The sequence below is a fragment of the Bos taurus genome, chromosome 4 (genome assembly GCF_002263795.3).
Source record: "Bos taurus isolate L1 Dominette 01449 registration number 42190680 breed Hereford chromosome 4, ARS-UCD2.0, whole genome shotgun sequence".
NCBI lineage: Eukaryota > Metazoa > Chordata > Mammalia > Artiodactyla > Bovidae > Bos > Bos taurus.
The window spans coordinates 99,301,895-99,324,328 of record NC_037331.1 but is presented as its reverse complement, the minus strand read 5'-3'; the positions used below and the strand labels follow the sequence as shown (position 1 = coordinate 99,324,328).

The following is a 22,434-nucleotide window of genomic DNA, read 5'->3' as shown; positions in this document are numbered from 1 at the left end:
GTGCTTTTTATAATGTACTACTAAATTCTACAATCTTTAAAACTTGGCATTATATTAAAAGCAATATTGCTCTTAGAGTAAAGGAGTTAAATGATTTTTTTTTAATACAGTTGAACATAGTTTTCATTGGCCTCTAGATTTCATTGCCAGCCCTTTGAATTCCTATTTTTATTTATTGCTTCTGCTGCGAGTATTATGCAGTTTAGTATGGAACCAGGTTGCCTGAACGTGAATCTTGACTTTACCACATTCTTCTTGTCAGACCCAGGGCAAGTGACTTTATCCTATCAGGGCCTTAGTTTGCTCATTTGTAGGATGCTGCCATTAAGATTGTTGTGTGGAATAAATGATTTAATGTCTATAAAATGTGTGGAATAGTGTTTGGCATATAGTCTTGTCTTGTATGTGTGCTGAGTTGTGTCTGACTTTTTGCAGCCCCATGGACTGTAGCCCGCTGGGCTCCTCTGTCCGTGAGATTTCCCAGGCAAGAATACTGGAGTGGGTTGCCATTTCCCAACCCAGGGATTAAACCTGTGTCTCTTGTGTCTCCTGCATTGGCAGCAGGATTCTTTACCACTAGCGCCACCTGGGAAACCCTTGACATGTAGTTAGCCCTGTAGAAGTGTTTGCTGTTTTTACACATTTGAAAGGATTTAAAAAAAAATCTGTTTCTGTAGACTTTTTATTCAGTATACTTTTTTGTGTCTAGGTAGTGGACATACGTTTTCAGTAGTTATTTGACCAACTAGAAATACAAGTAAAGTGTTTTAGCGGGTAATCCAAGTACTGACCTACCTAGGATTCTTTTGAATCAAGGAATAATAGAAAGTGAATTTGGATAGGTGTAATAGAAAATAATTATGAGTGTTTTAAATAAAGACAGAGAAATTTAGATGTGATTGGTAAGAGGGGAATCATTGCAGTCACTTCAAATTCGTTTTTTTAAGTTGGGGAGAGATGTGTTTAAAATAGTGTTTCAGTTCAGTTCAGTCGCTCATTCGTGTCCAACTCTTTGCGACCCCATGGACTGCAGCATGCCAGGCCTCCCTGTCCATCACCAACTCCTGGAGCTTGCTCAAACTTGAGTCGGTGATGCCATCCTACCATCTCATCCTATGTCTTCCCCTTCTCCTCCTGCTTCAATCTTTCCCAGCGTCAGGGTCTTTTCCAATGAGTCGGGTCTTCACATCAGGTGACCAGAGTATTGGAGCTTCCCCTTCAGTGAATATTCAGCCCTTCCAGTGAATATTCAAGATTGATTTTGTTTAGGATTGACTGGTTTGATCTTCTTGGTTTCCAAGGGACTCTCAAGAGTCTTCTCCAACACCATAGTTCAGAAGCATCAATTCTTTGGCGTTCAGCTTTCTTTATGGTCCAACTCTCACATCCATACATTACTACTAGAAAAACCATAGTATTTAGGGGAAGATGGTTTTGAGTATCTGTGGTAGCATAGATACTTGATTTTATGTGGATAAGATATTATTTGTTTATTCTGTTCATTGATGTATCCAGAGTGACTCAAACAGTGCCTGGTAGATAATAAGATGCTTAATAAATATTTATTGGATGAATGAACCTTGAGGGGGACTGAGATAACAGACAAGTATAAAGGAAAGTAAGCTTTTGGGATCCCTACCTTTAAAGGGGTAGACGTAAAAAAAAAAAGGTATTATTAACCGAACAACTGGAGAAGTAAAAAGAAGGTGGAAAAGTATGTCTCAGAAAACAAACGAAGAATTTCCTAGGGCACAAGTCACAGGGATAGGAAGATCCAGTATGATATCACTTTGACTTCAGGAGGAAAGAAGGAATTGACACAATTCAGTGCAACATTCCAGGAGAATGAGACCAGAGAAAGCTCTTTGGCTTGTGGTGGGATGGTCACTAATCACATTAGAGCAGTTTCATTAGTCTGGGAATGTGAATCAGATTGAGGGGAGCTAAGGGAAATGGTAAGTAGAGACTGTAGGTAAAGACTGTTCAGTAGTAAGGAATGACTGTAAAAAATGTCAGTAAAACATTATAATAGCTTTCATAATTATTGAGTATGTAATATGAGAGATTCTGTTTATTAGAAATGAGAAAACGAGGCAGTCTTTATGCTGAATGTTCTTAAATTTCACAGTATAGAAGACTTATTATACATGCTGCTTCAGGGCTCTGCCACTTGGTAAATAACTCTGTAGTCTTGAGGAAAGTTGTTTAATCTTCTTGTGCATCTGTTTTCTTCCTTGTAAATGATGGAGATCTAGGTCATAGATCTGGTATGTTTATAGATCTATATTATATCTTAGATCTGTTAATCTTTTTAAAATGCTTAAAAAATGCTTGGTATGTAGTAAATATTTGATAAATATTACCTGTTATTACCATCCACTGCTGAAATGAGGGTAAAGAGTAGGATTGGACAACAGAAGAGAAGAAATAGAAAAAAAGATTAATAAAATCGTTACCAAGTAGTGGTAAGAACTGAATAGAAAAGCCTTAGTTAGAACCTTTGCTCTGACTGTCCCTCTGCCTGGAGAGCAGTTTTGCAGTTACTGTATAGCTGTCTCCACTCCCTCAGACCTTTGTTCACGTAGTGTACTTTTCATTAGGCCTGCCCTGTTTATTTACAGTTAGCATTCAAGCCTCTCTCCCCTAGTATTTGCATTGTTTTACTTAAAAAAAATAAGTTGTCACTTCAGTTGTGTCCGACTCTTTGTGAACCTGTGAATTGTAGCCCGCCAGGCTCCTCTGTCCATGGGATTCTCTTAAGCAAGGACACTGGAGTGGGCTGCCATGCCCTCCTCCAGGGGATTGTCCCAACCCAGGGATTGAACGTGTTGCTCTTGATATCTCCTGTATTGGTAGGCAGGTTCTTACCACTAGCACCATCAAACATATTGTATAATCCACTTACTTATTGTATATACGGGTTGTTGTCAATCTCCATCTACTAGGATGGGGATGTTTGTTCCTTGATAGACCCAGGTTCTGGGAATAATATTTGGTACATAGCAGGTGCTCAGTATATGCTCGTTGAATGAGTACAGTATTTCACCATTGAAGCGAGGTGGGTGGGGAAAGCAATTTAAGTGGTGCTGGGGATACAATTTTGGAGGAAAAGCCAATTTTCTGAGATTGATGCATACTATATAGAAGTTGATCTTCTCAGATCCACTTCCTCTTCTCAAGTGGGTTTTCTGAGTCCATTTTGGTACTGGTTTACCTGGAAATCACTTGGAAAACCCATCAAGCTGAGGAAAGAAAAATGTTAAGACACCTCTCTTTTCCTATAATAATTATATTTTACTTTTGATTAGCTGATAAAAGCTTAAATTTTTGTGTTTATTAGAATTTAGGAACTGTTCTCTAGACTCTTTATATTATTAATTTTTAAAAACTCTACAGCCTCCCGGATACATTGCAGTTTCCTCCTATGCCATCATTAGGGGAAGGAAAAGCCCTTTGCACGGAGACAAAGGGCAGTGCTTCCTCAGACTCTCACGTTCTATTGACAGGGAGCTTCTGACACCTCATTTCCCCTTCTGGCAGTCACAGGCTTGACACCACTGCTCGCCCGAAGTCCAAATCTCATTATATCTTTTATCCCTTTTTATGTCAGTTACTGCCATTCTCCCAAGTGACAGTTCATGTCTCACACTTGAATCCTGACAAAGTTCTGTTTCTTACCTTTTCAGTCCTTTCCATCATCAGCAAAATTTCTTGTATCCTTGTTTGTTTTTTTTTTCCCCCCTAAACACTTCTCCACTTCCTACTGTTGTGAAGACACTGTCATCCTTGTATGTGTTGGCTATAATATTTTTCATTTCATTTTTATATGCTATCATCAAGGGTCAGTGGTGAGTTTCATGTACTGAGATTTAAGATTACATTTCCCATGATGACTTCTTCCATTGACTAGGAGTTAAAAAGGGAACCTGGTTTATATTGTCCAAAAACCCTTAGATTTGCTGGCATTTCTTGCATTCTGAGCTACTCATCTTTTCTTGACTTTTAGCTCATAGTATACTGTCATCCTTGATAATAACACTATCCGTTTAAAAATTCTTGATAGTTGCAGTATACACTATTTGTGTTGTTTCTATTACTTTGACCTCTTAAGTTCTAAAATTCTTCTTGAATGATTTTGCTCTCCACCCTATCTCAGCCACTACTTCATGGTCGTGTCTTTTTTTTCTTTTTCTAGCTGTGCTGCATGGCATGTGGGATCCCAGTTCCCTAGCTCAGGATTGAACCTCTGCCCCCTTTAATGGTAGTGAGGAATCCTAACCACTGGACAGCTAGGGAAGTCCCCATCAGTTCAGTTCAGTTCAGTCGCTCAGTCATGTCCAACTCTGCAACCCCATGAATCACAGCACGCCAGGCCTCCCTGTCCATCACCAACTCCTGGAGTTCACTCAAACTCATGTCCATTGAGTTGGTGATGCCATCCAGCCATCTATCTTATCCTCTGCTGTCCGCTTTTCCTCCTGCCCCCAATCCCTCCCAGAATCAGAGTCTTTTCCAATGAGTCAACTCTTCGCATGAGGTGGCCAAAGTACTGGAGTTTCAGCTTTAGCATCAGTCCTTCCAAAGAACACCCAGGGCTGATCTCCTTTAGAATGGACTGGTTGGATCTCCTTGCAGTCCAAGGGACTCTCAAGAGTCTTCTCCAACACCACAGTTCAAAAGCATCAATTCTTCGGCGCTCAGCCTTCTTCACAGTCCAACTCTCACATCCATACATGACCACTGGAAAAACCATAGCCTTGACTAGATGGACCTTTGTTGGCAAAGTAATGTCTCTGCTTTTGAATATGCTATCTAGGTTGGTCATAACTTTCCTTCCAAGGAGTAAGCGTCTTTTAGTTTCATGGCTGCAGTCACCATCTACAGTGATTTTGGAGCTCAAAAAAATAAAGTCAGCCACTGTTTCCACTGTTTCCCCATCTATTTTCCATGAAGTGATGGGACCAGATGCCATGATCTTAGTTTTCTGAATGTTGAGCTTTAAGCCAACTTTTTCACTCTCATCTTTCACTTTCATCAAGAGGCTTTTGAGTTCCTCTTCACTTTCTGCCTTAAGGGTGGTGTCATCTGCATATCTGAGGTTACTGATACTTCTCCCGGCAATCTTGATTCCAGCTTGTGCTTCTTCCAGCGCAGTGTTTCTCATGATGTACTCTGCATATAAGTTAAATAAGCAGGGTGACAATATACGGCCTTGACGTACTCCTTTTCCTATTTGGAACCAGTCTGTTGTTCCATGTCCACTTCTAACTGTTGCTTCCTGACCTGCATATAGGTTTCTCAAGAGGCAGGTCAGGTGGTCTGGTATTCCCATTTCTTTCAGAATTTTCCACAGTTTATTGTGATCCACACAGTCAAAGGCTTTCACATGGTCATATCTTATACCTTGTTATTACCAATAATGTGAGCCCTACCTCCCATGATTTTCAAGTCATGCAACCCCTCTCTGACCACCATGTCTTTTCACTCCTTCCAGGCACTCCCCAACTCATCAATCTTATTGTCATTAGGACCTCCAGTCCACAGATTTCTATTTTCTTTTGCACTGTTCCACCACCTCCCCATCCCCCACCTTGATTTTGTTTCTTCCCTTCTTACCTAGTGTACATTCATTACCTAGGTGTCAATCATTATATTCATGAGTTAGTGAGAGATTATTCTAGTCTATCTTATCTTAACTAAACCTTGAAGGCATATTTAATGTAGACTTTGATTATACCGATGTTTGTGGGTGGGGAAGTTGTCACGGATGGCTCATGGCCTGCTTTTCACCTCACTCACCCTCCTCTCCTCCATCCTACACACAAAAGACCTGACAACCTATATACCAGAGGAAATTGGGAAGAGAGGTTATGGGTTGGTTACTATTACAGAAAGTTACTTTGAATGGAAGACTGGACCACCCTTTTAAATTAGAGATCCATTGGGACTTCCCTGGTGGCCCTGTGGTTATAATTCCATGCTCCCAATGTGGAGGACACAGGTTTGATCCCTTGTCAGGGAACTAAATCCCACGTGCCGCACAGTGTGGCAAATAAAACAGCAATCTGTTGTTATTTCACTACTGCCTCTACCTCCTTTAGCAACACTTGCTTCCTCCCCAGCTCATGCCAGGCTCAGTGTCCTCCCTCTACGCCTGCCCTTTCTCTGTTTTTCCCTACTTCCACGTGGATGTATTGTATTTCTTAAGAAATTTGGCTCTGTTTGAATTAGTATTTTATACTCTAAACTCTTCTTTCAGATATCTTGATAGTCCATTCTGCCATCTGTGATGTGAGTTGGTTTTACTTTTGTTGATAAAGTTTCCAACAGAATGATACTGAACATGACAGCAAAAGGGTAATTGATAGAAATAGGGAAATCATGTGTAAAATGGTGGGGAAAATGAAAGATATGTTTTTTGGGTATTCTGAATGTACTTGTCATAATGCTCATGATTTCTAGAAGAGTTACACTGTATTGCAACATGTAGAGACGCTTGGAGATTGGTTGAAAAAAGAACTTCATAGTTCATTCCTTTTATCTTTTCACTTCTGTTCTCTGAAGCAGATGTTCTTGAATCAGTTTTCTTTTGATTCCCTTGCAGAATGTTCTCTTATACTGGGATCAGCAGTCATATTACAAGTTGGGATATTGTGTGTATGTTACTACTGATATCAGATCTTTCCATATTTTAGTACTTAGGACCATAGATTTGTACCAAGAGATTGGTCTGAAGATATATATATATGCGCCTGTTTTCTCAAGCTGTTTCAGAGTTGTGTTGTTTACTGTGTTACCCATGAGCTATGTGTTGGCTTTTGAGCATTTGAAATGTGGCTAGTCTGAATTAAGTTGTGCGCTAAGTGTAAATTAATAATTACATGTTGAGTTGATAATATTTTGGATATATTGGATTAGATAAATTACCTATTCTTTTTCTCAGTGTGCCTAGTAGAAAATTTACAATTACGTATGTGGTTTGCATTTTATTTCTCTTTGACATTGTTGTCTTATCTTACTTTTTCGTTTGTTCTAACAGTTTCAATTATTTTAATCCATTATATAGTCTCTAAAAATAATTTTGGTGTTATGTAATATGAAAGGATTTTTCCCCCAAATTTAATATTTTTATGTTGTTACGCTTATTAGTATTCACTTTCTGAAACCCTGAGTTGTCTTTTTCTTTTCCTTTTTTTTAACCTTTTGACTTCCGTCTTTTCTTCTCATGGTACTATATAGGCATCTTATGCGTTCTGTATATTGCCTGGGAGAATTTTGGAGGAGTTTAAAAAGTATAAGAGTTTATCTTTTATTTACTACTTAATATTTAGGACTACTAATAGTATATTTTATAAATCATTATGTTACTAATGTAAAATTTTAAAATTTAAAGTAAAGGCAATTTGTATCTGGTAGAAAAGAAAAGGGATTGAAAATTTCACATTGAAAGTCTGCTTGACCATAAAACCCAGCAAACAAATAAATACACAAGCAAAAATGCACTGACTTCGTTTGCTGTTACAGGTTTTATAAACTTTCATAAACTTGGACCTTAGCACCATTGCTACTGTTTCTCCCTCCATGTTGCAGTCCTTTGAGGGTTTAAGTTTTTTATTTTATTTCTCTTACCTTTTCTGATCTTTGGGAAAAAAAAGATTCATATTGAGTTCAGGGAATACCTTTATATGGTTAAGCCTTAAACTGTTTAAAACAGTTTGTAGCTGTTTTAAACAGTGGTGTTTTAAAAAGTGGTGTAGTTCAGATCTGGGTAATTTTTAAGTGAATAAATGATTTGGGTAACTGTGGCTTATATTTTAAAGTGAGATGTTGACTTCTGAGCTCCAAAATATATTTCAAATTAATCTATCATATGTTGTTACCATCAAGGTATTAACAAAAATGGCTTTATTAGGCATTTGAAAATTATTTACTGGAGAACTATTTTATTATCCTTACCTACTTAGAGAATAGTAGGTACCTACATATTGAAAATTTATGTAAAAGCATATTCGCAAGAAAGTATATAAGAAAAAAATTTGGCCAACAAGTTTGAATTTTTTTTTTTTTTAATGATTGGAATTGATAAAATACAGGTTTAAAAATGAAAATTGGGAGAAAGGGTATCTTGGGAGAAAATAGTAGAGAAATAGAGATAATAGGAATTGTGGGAAGGAAGTAGAAAAGTGAGCTCATAAAAGTGCACATTCTTAGATGCTCAATGGATGGATAATTTTGATACTCTTTGATAGACTGAAACAAAGACTTCGCTACTTGTCAGTTTTCTGGATCTTAGAATACCCTCTTTAACTTTTTGGTTCTTCCTAAGTTTTGAAGATAGGCCTGATGTCTGTTGGCTGTGCAGACTTAGATTTGGGTTGATCTGTAAGAATAATTTCTGAATCCATATATGTTGTGTATATCATATGTTCTTTTTTAATTTGCTGAGTAATATTTAATGGTGTGGATATATCACAGTTTGCTTATTTGGCTTATTTGTAGTTTTTTTGCTTTTCCTAGTTGAGTTGTTTTGAGCATTTGTGTACACATTTTTGCTTGTGAAAACACAGTTTTCATTTTTGGGGGATAAATTCCCAAGAGCATGCTTACTTGATCATCAGATAAGTGCATATTTAGTTTTAGAAGAAGCTGTAAGACTATTTTCTAGAGTTACTCTATGATGTTGCATTTCTGCAAGCGTTGTATGAGTGATTCAGTTTCTCTGCATTTTAATCAGAATGGGTGTGTATTATCCCTATTTTTTATTATAGTCATTCAAATAGATGTGTAATATTTCATTGTAGTTTTAATTTGCACTTCCTTATGGTTAAAGTTGTAGAACCCCTTGTCATGTCCTTATTGGTCATTTGTATATCCTCTTTGGTGAAATGTCTGATGTCTTTTGCCCATTTTCCAACTTGATATTTTTGCTCTTGAGTTGTGAGGGTTCTTTATATATTCTAGATATGAGTACTTTGTCAAGTACGTGGTTTGCAGATTTTTTTTTCCCAGTATGTAGCTTGTCTTTTCATCTTCATAGGGTCATTCATAGAAAAAACTTCTAATTTGATGAGGGCCAATATGTTAAATCTGTTTTATGTATTGTGCTTTTTGCTACAAGTCTAAGAACTCTTAGTCCTAGTCCTAGTCCTGAGTCTTGAAGATTTCTTTCTAAATTTTTTCCTAGAAATTTTATTGTCTTTCATTTTACATTTAGTGTATGATCCACTTTGAGCTACTTTTTGTATAAGATAGGAGGTTTCAGTTGATTTTTTTTTTCCTTTTTAGTCCATTTGTTTCAGCACCTTCTGTTGAAAAGTCTTTTTCCCCTATTGAATTGCTTTGCATATTGTTGTCAACAATTACTTGGACATATTTGTGTGGACCTATTTCTGGGTTTTCTGTTCCATTCCATCCATCCATGTGTCTATCTCCATCAGTACTACACTGTTTTGAGTAATGTAGCTATGTAGTAAGCCTCAATATCAGGCTTACTATATAATTTGATTCTTTAGGTCTTAAAGTTTTAGGTCTTGTAGGATCTTCTTTCCATACAGATTTTAGAATAAGCTTATTTATACCTGTAAAAAAAATCTTTCTGTGACTTGCTAAGAATTACATCTATATCAATTACATATATTATTTATGGAGTATTGTTCTTTACTGTGTTGTGTCTTCCAGTCACTGAACATGCTGAGTGTCTAGTTCTTTAGGTCTTTTTAAAATTTTTTTCATCAGCATTTTGTAATTTTCAATATATAGACCTTGCCCATTTTGTTAGATTTATACCAAAGTATTTAATTTTGTTTGGAGTGATTTTTAAATGACATTGTGTTTGTAACTTAGGTTTTCATATGTTTATCAGTATATAGAACTATGGTTGCTTTTTATGTGTTAATCTTTTATCATTTGACCTTGCAGAACTAATTTATTAGTTCTATTAGTTCATTTTTTTTATAGATTACCCAGTATTTTCAAAATGAAAAGTCACGTTATCTGCAAACAAGGACAGATTTTTTCCTTCTGTTCCAATCTGTTTGCCTTTATTTCCTTTTCTTAACCTTGTTTGCTGAACTTCCAATCTTGAAAAAGATTGGTGAGATTGGCCATCTTTGCCTTGTACTTGAGCTTATGTGGGAAACATAGTTTTTGCCATTAAGTTGTGATGGTATCCATGGGTTTTTTTTTAATCGACTTTATTTATTTTTAACCAAATTTAGGAAGTTCTCCTCTATTCCTAGTTTACTGAGAATTTTTATTTTGAATTTTGATAAATGCTTTTCTTTCCATTGATATGATCATGTAATTTTTCTTCTTTAGCCCTTTTATTTGGTGGATTACAGTGATTGATTTTCCAGTGTTGAACCAGCCTTGCTTTCCTAGAATAAGTCCAATAATCTTTTTAGATGTTTCTGGATTTTATTTGCTTATATTTTGTTTAGGAATTTTGCATCTTAAGTTCATGAGAAATAGTGGTCTGAAGTTTTTGTTTATGTTTTTTGGTACTGTGTCTGTCTGGTTTTGATGCCACAGTGATACTCACCTCATAAAATGAGTTAGGAAGAGTTCCTCCTCTTTTCTGGAAGGTAGTATAAAAATAAAACTAATTCTTTAAATTTTTGGTAAAATTCTCCAGTGAAGCCATCTGGGCCTGGGAATTTCTTTTTCCTGAGTTCTGAACTATGGAGTCAAATTTTTTTTTTTTTTAATGTTTATAGTGAAGTCGCTCAGTCGTATCCGACTCTTTGGGACCCCATGGACTGTGGCCTATCAGGCTCTTCTGTCCATGGGATTTTCCAGGCAAGAGTGCTGGAGTGGATTGCCATTTCCTTCTCCAGGGGATCTTCCTGACCCAGGAATCGAACCTGGGTCTCCTGCATCGCAGGCAGACGCTCAACCATCTGAGCCACCAGGGAGGCCTGATAATGCTTATCAGTTCAGTTCAGTTCAGTCGCTCAGTCGTGTCCGACTCTTTGTGACCCCATGAATTGCAGCACGCCAGGCCTCCCTGTCCATCACCAACTCCTGGAGTTCACCCAGACTCACATCCATCGAGTCAGTGATGCCATCCAGCCATCTCATCCTCTGTCGTCCCCTTCTCCTCCTGCCCCCACTCCCTCCCAGCATCAGAGTCTTTTCCCATGAGTCAACTCTTCGCATGAGGTGGCCAAAGTACTGGAGTTTCAGCTTTAGCATCATTCCTTCCAAAGAAATCCCAGGGCTGATCTCCTTCAGAATGAACTGGTTGGATCTCCTTGCAGTCCAAGGGACTCTCAAGAGTCTTCTCCAACACCACAGTTCAAAAGCATGAATTCTTCGGCGCTCAGCCTTCTTCACAGTCCAACTCTCACATCCATACATGACCACAGGAAAAACCATAGCCTTGACTACACAGACCTTTGTTGGCAAAGTGATGTCTCTGCTTTTGAATATGCTATCTAGGTTGGACCTAACATTCCTTCCAAGGAGTAAGCGTCTTTTAATTTCACGGCTGCAGTCACCATCTGCAGTGATTTTGGAGCCCCAAAAATAAAGTCTGACACTGTTTCCACTGTTCCCCCACCTATTTCCCATGAAGTGATGGGACCAGATGCCATGATCTTTGTTTTCTCAATGTTGAGCTTTAAGCCAACTTTTTCACTCTCCACTTTCACTTTCACCAAGAGGCTTTTTAGTTCCTCTTCACTTTCTGCCATAAGGGTGGTGTCATCTGCATATCTGAGGTTATTGATACTTCTCCCAGCAATCTTGATGCCAGCTTGTGTTTCTTCCAGTCCAGAGTTTCTCATGATGTACTCTGCATAGAAGTTAAATAAGCAGGGTGACGATATACAGCCTTGACATACTCCTTTTCCTGTTTGGAACCAGTCTGTTGTTCCATGTCCACTTCTAATTGTTGCTTCCTGACCTGCATACAGATTTCTCAAGAGGCAGGTCAGGTGGTCTGGTATTCCCATCTCTTTCAGAATTTTCCACAGCTTATTGTGATCCACACAGTCAAAGGCTTTGGCATAGTCAATAAAGAAGAAATAGATGTTTTTCTGAAACTCTCTTGCTTTTTCGATGATCCAGTGGATGTTGGCAATTTGATCTCTGGTTCCTCTGCCTTTTCTAAAACCAGCTTGAACATCAGGAAGTTCACAGTTCACATATTGCTGAAGGCTGGCTTGGAGAATTTTGAGCATTACTTTACTAGCAGGACTATTCAAATAATCTCTTTCATCTTTTATTGAGTTTTGGTGATAATGTAGTTTTTTTAAAAAATTGTTTTTTTCTATCAGTTTTATTGAGATATAATTGACATAGAGCACTGTGTAAGGTTAAGATGTACAGCATAATAATTTCACTTACATGATTATCAGAATAAATTTGGTGAACATCCATCATCTTATGCAGATACAAAATTAAAGAAATAGAAAAAATTTTTTCCTTGTGATTAGAACTCTTAGGATTTACTTTCTTAACAGCTTTCATATATAACATACAGCAATGTTAACTGTATTCATCGTGTTGTATGTTACATCCTTAGTATTTATTTATCTTAAAACAGAAAATTTGTACCTTTTGATCACATTCATTCAATTCACCCCCCACATCCCCTGTTCCCTGACTCTGGTAACCATAGATCTCTTTTTTTAAATGAGTTTGTTTGTTTTTGAAGTGTTACTGACCTCCAACACTATGTTAGTTCCTGTTATATACAACATAGTGCTTTTGTATTCCTATACATTTCAGAATGATCACCTGATGTCTAGTTGATATATATTTATTATATTCCTCAACATCATGTGTGGTTTTTAAATAATTGTTTCTAAGTTGAATTTATTAGTATGAAGTTGTTCTCAATATTTCCTTATTGTTATTTTAATGACTGAGAAATCTGTAGTGATAATCCCCTATTTCCTTCTGATAGTTAAGATTCAAGTCTTTCTTCTTTTTGTTAGTCTTGCTTGAGGTTTATAAATTTATTTGAAACAGAGAACCAGCTCTTTGTTTCATTATTTTCTCTGTCTTATTTCTGTTTTCAATTTTATTGATCTCTGTCTTTATTATTTTCTCTTTTATGCTTGCTTTGAGTTAATTTTCCTCTTCTTTGTAGTTTCTTGCAATAGGAGCTAGGAAGTTTAAGGCCTTTTTTTTCTCCTAAATAAACATTTAGGGTCATTCATGCTTTTGAACTGTGGTGTTGGAGAAGACTCTTGAGAGTCCCTTGGACTGCAAGGAGATCCAACCAGTCCATTCTGAAGATCAGCCCTGGGATTTCTTTGGAAGGAATGATGCTAAAGCTGAAACTCCAGTACTTTGGCCACCTCATGTGAAGAGTTGACTCATTGGAAAAGACTCTGATGCTGGGAGGGATTGGGGGCAGGAGGAAAAGGGGACGACAGAGGATGAGACGGCTGGATGGCATCACTGACTCGATGGACGTGAGTCTGAGTGAACTCTGGGAATTGGTGATGGACAGGGAGGCCTGGTGTGCTGCTATTCATGGGGTCGCAAAGAGTCAGACAGGACTGAGCGACTGAATTGAACTGAACTGATTTTCCTCTGGGCACTGCTTCTGCTGAATTTCGCGTTTGATACATTGTAAGTTGGAGTCCATTTTGGTCAGTGATCATGCTGTTTATGATATCAGTTCTTTGAAATTTGTTGAGGTTTTATGGCCCCGGATATTGTTTATCTGGAAGAATGTTCTATGGATGCTTGAAAAGAATATATGTTCTACTTACTTTTTGACTCTATTGGAATACCACCTAACTCTCCCTGTGGAACTCTCTCCTTGCTGCCTGGCCCACCCATTCTGTTTGGTTCATGTTCCTTATTATTGGTTTGTAGAGCATCATTGACATTTATTCTTTATTCCTCTCCTTATAATTTTTTATTTCCCATAAATTCTTAATTTTTATGTCTCATTTGACATTTTCTATAGTTCTAAACAAAATTTAATATTGTCACTAGTCTTTAATGTTGGCACTGTAGTTTGTGCTTACACTAATGGCAGATTGACCTTGAATTATTACTACTCCAAGGTGAAGTATGGTGGTGTGTTTTTATAATTCTTTAAAAAGTCACTCATAAAGTATGATTCTCGGGATAAATTTAGACTGAATAGGAATTGTATGCCAGGCATATTGCTGTGCATTAAATAGGAGGAAAATCTGTGTTTTCAAGGTACTTCATTGGACACAAGATGAACACTTCTGCAGTGTTTCTAATAGTATAAGACAGATGCTTAATGGAGAGGTACTATAGAAATTCAGAAAAGGCGTAATTAAAGAATGGAGGCAGGATTAATTTGTGTAGCCTTGTGAAAAAAATAATACAGTGAACAGTGTGGAGATTAGGGACACTGACCCTCCATGCAGTCAAAAATCCAAGTATAAAGAAAATTTAAAAAGAGAAAATCTGTGTTTAAGTTATAGTTGCATGCTAAGTTGCTTCAGTCGTGTCTGACTCTTCGCGACCCTGTGAACTGTGGACCGCCAGCCTCCTCTGTCTGTGGAATTTTCCAGGCAAGGATACTGGAGTGGGTTGCCATTTCCTACTCCCCGGGATCTTCCCCACCCAGGGATGGAACCCACGTCTCTTACGTCTCCTGCATTGGAAGGCGGGTTCTTTACCACTGGTGCCACCTGGGAAGCCAAGTTATAGTTGACCCTCCATATATGTGGTTCTTTCTTCCATGTCCCAGATTTCTCTGTATCTGAGGTTTTGCATTTGTGAATTCAGCCAGCAGCAGATCATGTAGTACTTGTAGCATTTACTGTTGAAAAAAATTCCTGTGTAAGTGGATCTGTGCTTTTCAAACCCATGTTGTTCAAGGGTTAACTATTTCAATGAGTGGTATATAGTACTGTAGTGTTTATTGGGGGGAAAAAAAATCCATGTATAAGTGGATCCCCAGTTCAAACCCATGTTGATCAAGGGTCAACTAGAGGGAAGTTTCTGAATACCAAGAAGGAGCTTCAGTTTGAACAGGAGGCAGTAACAGATTTAAAGGTTCTCATTCTGAAGAGTGACTTGAAGAATGGAGTATAAAGCATTGGCATAACCTGGGAGATTGTTAGAAATGCAAATTTTAATACCCTATCTTACCTATAGAATCAGAACTTACATTTTTTAATAAGATAGGTAATTTGTATGCATGCTTAAGTATAGTAAGACTGCTAAATTGAAGATTATGTTCAAGTTTTGGCACTGGGCAACTGAAAACTGGGTGGGCCATTGACAGGAAATAAAAAGCCTGGGTGGCAAAAAAACTGTGATTATTTTTTACTCCCAGGCTATTAGAGAACTTTTTGTTGATAGAAAATGAGCATAATGATAACATTGGAGAAAATCTTGAAAAATGAGTGGAAAAAACATATAATTCCAAAATCCTAAAATAAATAGCATCTTCATTATTTTTGCATGTTGTCTTGATTTCTTATTAATATGTAACTTGTTTTTATATTGTTGTATACTTTAAAATTCATTATATAAATGTTTTATATTTCTTTACAACTTAAAATACATACATACACTCTCATCCACATTTTAAAAAATGCAAATTAAAAATAACAGTGATTCCAGTATTTACATTTTTAGATTGGTAAAGATTAAAATGTTTGATTCTGATAGATTTTAGTGAGAATGTAGATTGGTGCAGCTTTTTAAAGGGTGATTTGGCAGTGTTTGTTAAAACTAAAAATCGCACATAACATTCTTGATCCAGCAGTTTCACTTCTAGGAATATGTTATACAAATATACTGGCTCTAGGTCAATTGATCTACAAGGCTGACTTGTCACATTTATGTTTTTTTGTATCAGTCAATCCAAGAAAACATTTTTTTAATGAGTATAGACAAAATAGCATTATTTTATAATAAAATTTTTCAGTTTACTCTGATTTCTTTCCCGTTCTTTGAAGAGTTATGTTTTTTCCCCCAGCACTTTCTGATTTCTTTATAATCTTTTAAAAAGTTATTTAACGGTTATTTTGTGTTTCCTTCTAGCATTTTAATAATTTTAGGGTTCTTTTGTCAGTTTCAAAGTGCATCTACCAGCGTTTGTTTTTTAATAAATTTTTTTAAATTAAAAATTTTTATAAGTTTTGAAAAATTTGCAGTTATGTATATTGGATGGAATTATTTTAATAACTTTTAAAGATTTTTGATGGGATTTGGTTTACAGCGCCCCCCCCCCCTTTATTTTAAGGAATATTGGAAGCTAAGGGTCATAGGTTGGTTGACTTTTTTAATGAACATATTTAATATTCAGAAAAACATTTCACAATCATAAATATTAATAAATCAGTGTAAATATTACATGCATTTACCATAGATATGTGCTAAAAAATATCTAGAGCAGCTATTGCTGAGACATGCTAATATTTTTTTAATTGCTATAAAAATTAAGAATATTATCTCGATTGAGGCCTTGGGGAATAATAATAAAATTACCTAAAGAGTGGAGTAATGAAATATTTCATTCAAACAAGAATGTGAAAGAACTGGAAAGAGTGGCCTAAATCTTGCTACAAAAGACGAAAAATTTAATGACTGGAAATACAAAACTAACATGTATTTACTAATAAATATAAAATGCTTATAGAAATATTTATAAATAAGAACTATTTATAAATGAGATTTCTCTATTTATTACTATATTAACAAATATAAATATTTATACATGTGTGTGTTAAGTCACTTCAGTTGTGTCCAACTCTTTGCGACCCTATGGACTGTAGCCCATCAGGGTCCTCTGTCCATTGGGTTCTTCAGGCAGGAATACTGGAGTGGTTTGTCACGACCTCCTTCAGGGGATCATCCCAACCCCTGGATCAAACCTGTGTCTCCTGCATTGGCAGGTGGTTCTTTACCACTAGTGCCACCTGGGAAGCCCATTTATACATATAGGTAGCTATAAATATAGATATATTTTTAAATTAATAAATATATTTATACATATAGACTATACTCTAAATATGTGTGTTATAGCAATGTTACAGTAAGCCAATACGGTATATATTGATATAAAATATAATCAGGGTCATGTGTCTGATTTGTTGAGATCTTTGAGATGAATATGTAAATTTGGTAATTTCAGTGAATTTATGCAGACTGAATTTTGGAGATTGGTTTGTTTCTGATAATACTAACATACCAAAACATATGTGGAAGAGTGTGCATTGCAGTATTGTAATACCAAAAGGCTGAAACTGCTGAAATTCTTGTCAGCAGAGTTTACTAGATTATGTGTGCATCTATATGATGGAATATGTTACAGCCATGGAAAAGAAAGTAGAGGTAAATGTATTAAGATAGAAAAATTTGTAGTGTAAAGTAAAAAAGGTTCAGAACAGTGCACACAGTCCTTTTCATTTTCAGTTAAAGAAAAGACGCTTATGAACATATATTTATATATACATTGGGTATATCTGGAAGAGTACTAAAAATTATTTATTGTGGTTGCCACTATGATCCTAACAGGTGGAAACAAAGTTAATAGGTACCCTTATTGTGTGTTAATCTTGATCAGTTTTACTAACTAGTAAAAGTAAAATTAGATATTTGCAGCATATATTCCTTGTAGAAGATGTGAAAATGACATGTAGAAGACAAGTCTCCCAATGGTGATGTTTGTTAAAAATTTTGTTTTACTGTGTTTCCTTTCAGTTTTTTTATATTTTACTTTTTTGTGTTAGTTTACTTACCACAACATTGGTGTTTTTCACTGTCTTTTTAAAGCAATTAGTTTCATTTACCTATGTATAGTTCTGGTGTTTGTTAGTTTTCATTTGAACTTGCCTATACAAATTCACTTTTCTTATATACTGTACATTGGAATTTTGTCAAGAAGAGTTGACTCATCCGTTTTTGCTGGGATATTTTACCATGTACAGTTTTGGTTATGGTCTGCTTAATTTTGTTAATTAACTCTGCCATTAATATTCTTTATGAATTGGGCAAAAAACTGACATCTTATTTCTTAGCTAATCCGTGAGAAAATTGTAAGCATCTTTTATTCAGTACTGTAGGACTGCTAACTCCGTCATGTTCATTGAGTCTCAGAATTCTTTCCATTCTTTTGTATTTCAGTTGTTCTCCCTAAAAGTTACTGGTCATGATTTTGACCTTTTTGTTTTGGAGGCTTCCTGTTCCAATGATGAGAGTTTAGAATGCAGAATTCCGTTTGTATGTGACTTATTCATATCTTTGATAAAATTTTGTTACGTGGTTGCTATTAGTTATTCTGCTACATAGATGACACTTGCAGAGTAGTGGGAGACCATCTCATTCATGGAAATACCGATCTTCACACTCACTGAAACCAGAGTTCAGCCTGTTGACCGCAAAATTGGTATTAATTGGACTCTCAGGTGCTAGGCAAAGTTGAAATAGCTTACATTTCTTTTAGCTAAATTATTTGCCTTAGCTGTACTTCCAGACATAAAAACACTGGAGCAGAGGACTTCATTATATAATTTGCATGGTTACTGATTTTCAAAAGAATTGAATGAATTTATAATGCCATCAGCAGTGTATAAACACCTCAATTTCAATAGATTTTCTTTGGAATTAGTTATTATTATTAGAAAATATTAACTAGGAGTAAAGTGATCTTGTGGAGTTACATTTTCATTTGCTTTGTGTAGAAATTCAGTAGGAACAACAAATTAGAAGTGGGTTTGGAAAATGTTAACTTCTAACTAGAGCATTTGGTTATTGCAACCATCACTACATTATTGTTTTGAATCAAAAGTTAAGATTGGTTATTAGCATAATGAAATAGAGTGTCCCTGGAGCGAAAGTCATGAAGAGTACTATTGTATTCTTGGAACAGAGGAGTTCTTTTGTCTTATGTCCCCCTAGGCTGAGAATAGAATAATATGCTACTTTTATCCTGCAGCTAGACAGTCACTGTGCTTAAGTCTATCTCCGTGTGTCTGCTTGGTTCAGTCAATTAAAAAACTTACTGTTTGTTTGTTTGCCAAGTTAGTAATGTCACAATATATTTTGCAAGGAATTGAATAATAAACTATTTTTGTCATGTTTTAATAGTTTTTTGTGTTTATTTTTTATTTAACAAAAATTTTAGTGTAGCCCCATTTTTATTGTTTTTGAATCTAGTTTTTAAAACTGTAAGTAATTTAGGAGAAACTAGAAATAATCTTTTAAATTAAGCAAATCACTAGTTCAGTTGTCAGAAAGTAAGGACTACTAATTTAAGTGAATATTTTTATTTACTTTCTTATTTGTGACCTTTTAAGACTTATTCAGCCTCCAAACCATCCAGCAATTTTGTTAAAAACTGATTCTATGGCAGGTTAATCTTTCTTTTTTTTAATACCAGCAAGATAAGAAATTATAATTGCATCTTTTAAAAGATTTATTTTTAACTCACTTAGAATTTCTTATTTGTGAGGCACATACTTAAGGTTCTTTTTTTTTCTCCTCTGTTTAATTTCTTTTGGAGCCAGTCATTATCTTTAGAGCCAGTTTAAAAGGGTTGTTTTGATGCTTTCTGCCACGACTGACTTGTAGCAAGGAACCTTTAATATATTGGGTTGGCCAAAAAGTTCATTCTAGTTTTTCCGTAAGATGTTATGGAAAAACTTGAACGAACTTTTTGGCTGACCTAATACAGTATAACAAGATCTCATTTGGCTAGTAAGTGTGTCTTCCAGCTCTCTGCTAGGTGTAGGACACTGCCTTCAAAGTGTTGGCATGTAGGCTAGCTGAATTACAAGGTTTGCTTATATAGTGTAAGACATGAATAATACAAGTTGTTGTGTATATAGGAGCTGAATAAAAGGAAGGAAAAGAACAATGAGTAATTTAATTTCAAGGCTGTTTTCTACATTTAACTTTATCTCTTGATGATTTTACATCCTAAACCTAATTTTATTAGATCTCTTTAAAATTAGTCTTCAGCATGATTTTTTCATAAGCAGTTATCTTACTTACAATTTTAGTACCTTATGCTTCTAAGCTTGTATTACAACTCCTAATAATTTATAATTGCAAGATATTCTATAGTTTAATAGTTGTTTGAGGAATCTGAAGTTTTATAAGATGGGTATCTTATAAAGTCATTTATAATACAGTAGTTTCTTTCAAGTATCAAGTTTTTCCAGTAGTTTGAATGGTCTCTGAGTGGTTTTGTATGCATAATGGCTTTTTATCAACTAGAATCCCTTGTCCTAATAAATTTACTTGTAGTTTAGGAAAATTGTCTATTCTGAATATTTCAGGATTCAGTCTTGTAGAGGAGAGTTAAAAGACTTCCCTCTCTTCCTCCCCTCAACTCCCCCTTCTCACCCCCAGTGCTTTGCTTTGGTAGGAGTCTTTACCACCAACTGAATAGTGAAATATGTAAGTTTTGACAAATGTATGCACCTGTGTAGCTACACCTGTTTCAAGATCTGTAACATTCCAGTTACCCCAGAAATCTCTTATGCCTCTTACTACTCAGTACCTGTCTCCCAGAATGCATCTCTGTTCTTATTCTGTTACCAGACCTTAGTTTTGGCTGTTGATGGAATTTTACATAAGTGGAATAATTTTGTGACTGATTTCTTATACTTAGTGTAATGCTTCTGAGATTGTCCATGTCATATTTATCGGCAGTTCCTTTTTATTGCTGAATAGTTGTAGTATTCCAGTGAATAAATATACCACAGTTTGTTTATCCATTCGTATGTTGGTGGACATTTGTGTTGTTTTCAGTTTGGCTAACTGTGGATAAGGCTGTTTATGAACATTCATGGATAAGCTTTTTTGTGAACATGTGTTTTCATTTTTTTCTGGGTAAATCTCTAGAAATGGAATTGCTAGGTTATGTGGTAAGTGTCTGCTTAAAAACTGTTTTCCCAAGGCCAGAATTTGAGGGCAGTGGAAGTGAGAGATACTTTTAAAGGCTACACCATGAATGATCTTAAAGATCATGTTAAAGAACATTTATCCCAAGTACAGAATAAAGCCATGGAAGGGTTTAAGAGACCACTTTTGAAGAGTGGGTTAAAAGTGAGGCTGAAGATGGAAGACCCTGTGAAGAGGACTCTTTCCTTGCAAATGACATAAAACTTGACCCAAACTGGCTTAAACATGAGAATATTTTGGGTCACATAAACAAGAAAGCCCAGGTAGTATCATCAAAACCATAAATATTAAATATGTGTCTGAGTTAAAAATTTATATTTCATCAGCCTTCATATCACTGAGCTCTGTATGTTTATTCAAGTGACACCAACCCCCGTGCGTAGGAAAGTAAGTGCATTGTGCATATTAGATGCTCAATAAATATTTTGGTGAATGAATGAATGTTCATGGGCATCTCTGAGAGTCATATTGAGAGTCATTCTTGAAACCTCTTTATCTTTCTTTCTCTAATATCTAGTCTACTTTCCTGTCAAAATATTTCTTAAACTTGTTCACTCTTGTTGATCTCTGCTGTCACTGTGCTCTTTTTTTTTTCTCCTACCTGTCTGTCTCTGGAGTGTCTTTGTGGTCTTCATAAACATGCTTCGTCTCCACTGCAGTCTCTACAAGGTTGGAATCACTCTGGCCTTGGTCTTGTGTGTTCATTTCTTTCTTTGTGCTCTTTCCTGGGTATAAGGTAGATTTTTTTTTTTTTTTAAGGAAGATTAAGAGTGTGGTATTAGGAGTAAGGCATGAGGTCTTAAGTGATTGTGGCATACAGTTAACTACATACTGCTTTGCTTTAAGGAGAAAATAGAAAATATGCTAATGGTTATAACAAAACTATGTTCAGGGAAGGAGTAGATACCGAAAATTTGTAGGAAAATTTCTAGTAGAGTCCTTTTGATTTGCTTGAGAATTGAGAAAATACTCAAGAAAATAGAAAACCAAAATTGTTCCTTTGGTTTTCAATCTACAAATTAAATATCCACAGTGTAATCTTAATGTACGTTACAAGTAATCTGTAATAGTTTTGTTTTTCCAAGCTAATAAATGACTTTAAAATCTGTGACGGAAAAGAAGTTTGCTACATAATTCAGTTAAAACACCAGCATTTATATTTTCTCTTTGCTCTTGACTATCCTTATCATTCTACCCTATATTTTCCTCAAGACATTCAAGTTTTCTGTAAATTTTACCTCTTTACATCATAGACTGTTAATGAAAAAAGGTTGGCTCATAGTGATGATGGGGAAAGTTGCAACAGCATGGAGTAGACAGAATTGCACAGTAGTTTGCACAGCTATGTTTAGAACATAGCTGACTTATTTTTAAATCTGGAAGAACCTGAAATTTGCCTGTCTAAATAGAGTAAAGGTCATTGAGTGTATAATAAATTCATTAGTCCTTAATTTTTCTCCCCGCCCCCCAACAACAACAGCAGTAACTTCATTATGATCACCAACTCACCATCTTCAGTGCCTAACACTATATCTGACACATAGTAGGAACATAGGATTTGCTGCTTTAAAG

At 35.8% G+C, this 22,434-nt stretch overlaps 1 protein-coding gene and 1 non-coding gene across 11 annotated transcripts in view; one reads left to right on the top strand and one right to left on the bottom strand.

Moving 5' to 3' along the window:
- The window catches only part of CNOT4 (CCR4-NOT transcription complex subunit 4), a 153,299-nt gene that overhangs the window by 12,157 nt on the left and 118,708 nt on the right, over positions 1 to 22,434 (top strand).
- TRNAR-GCG (transfer RNA arginine (anticodon GCG)) lies at positions 10,841 to 10,913 on the bottom strand. The gene has a single exon. It is a non-coding gene; the product is annotated as a tRNA-Arg (tRNA).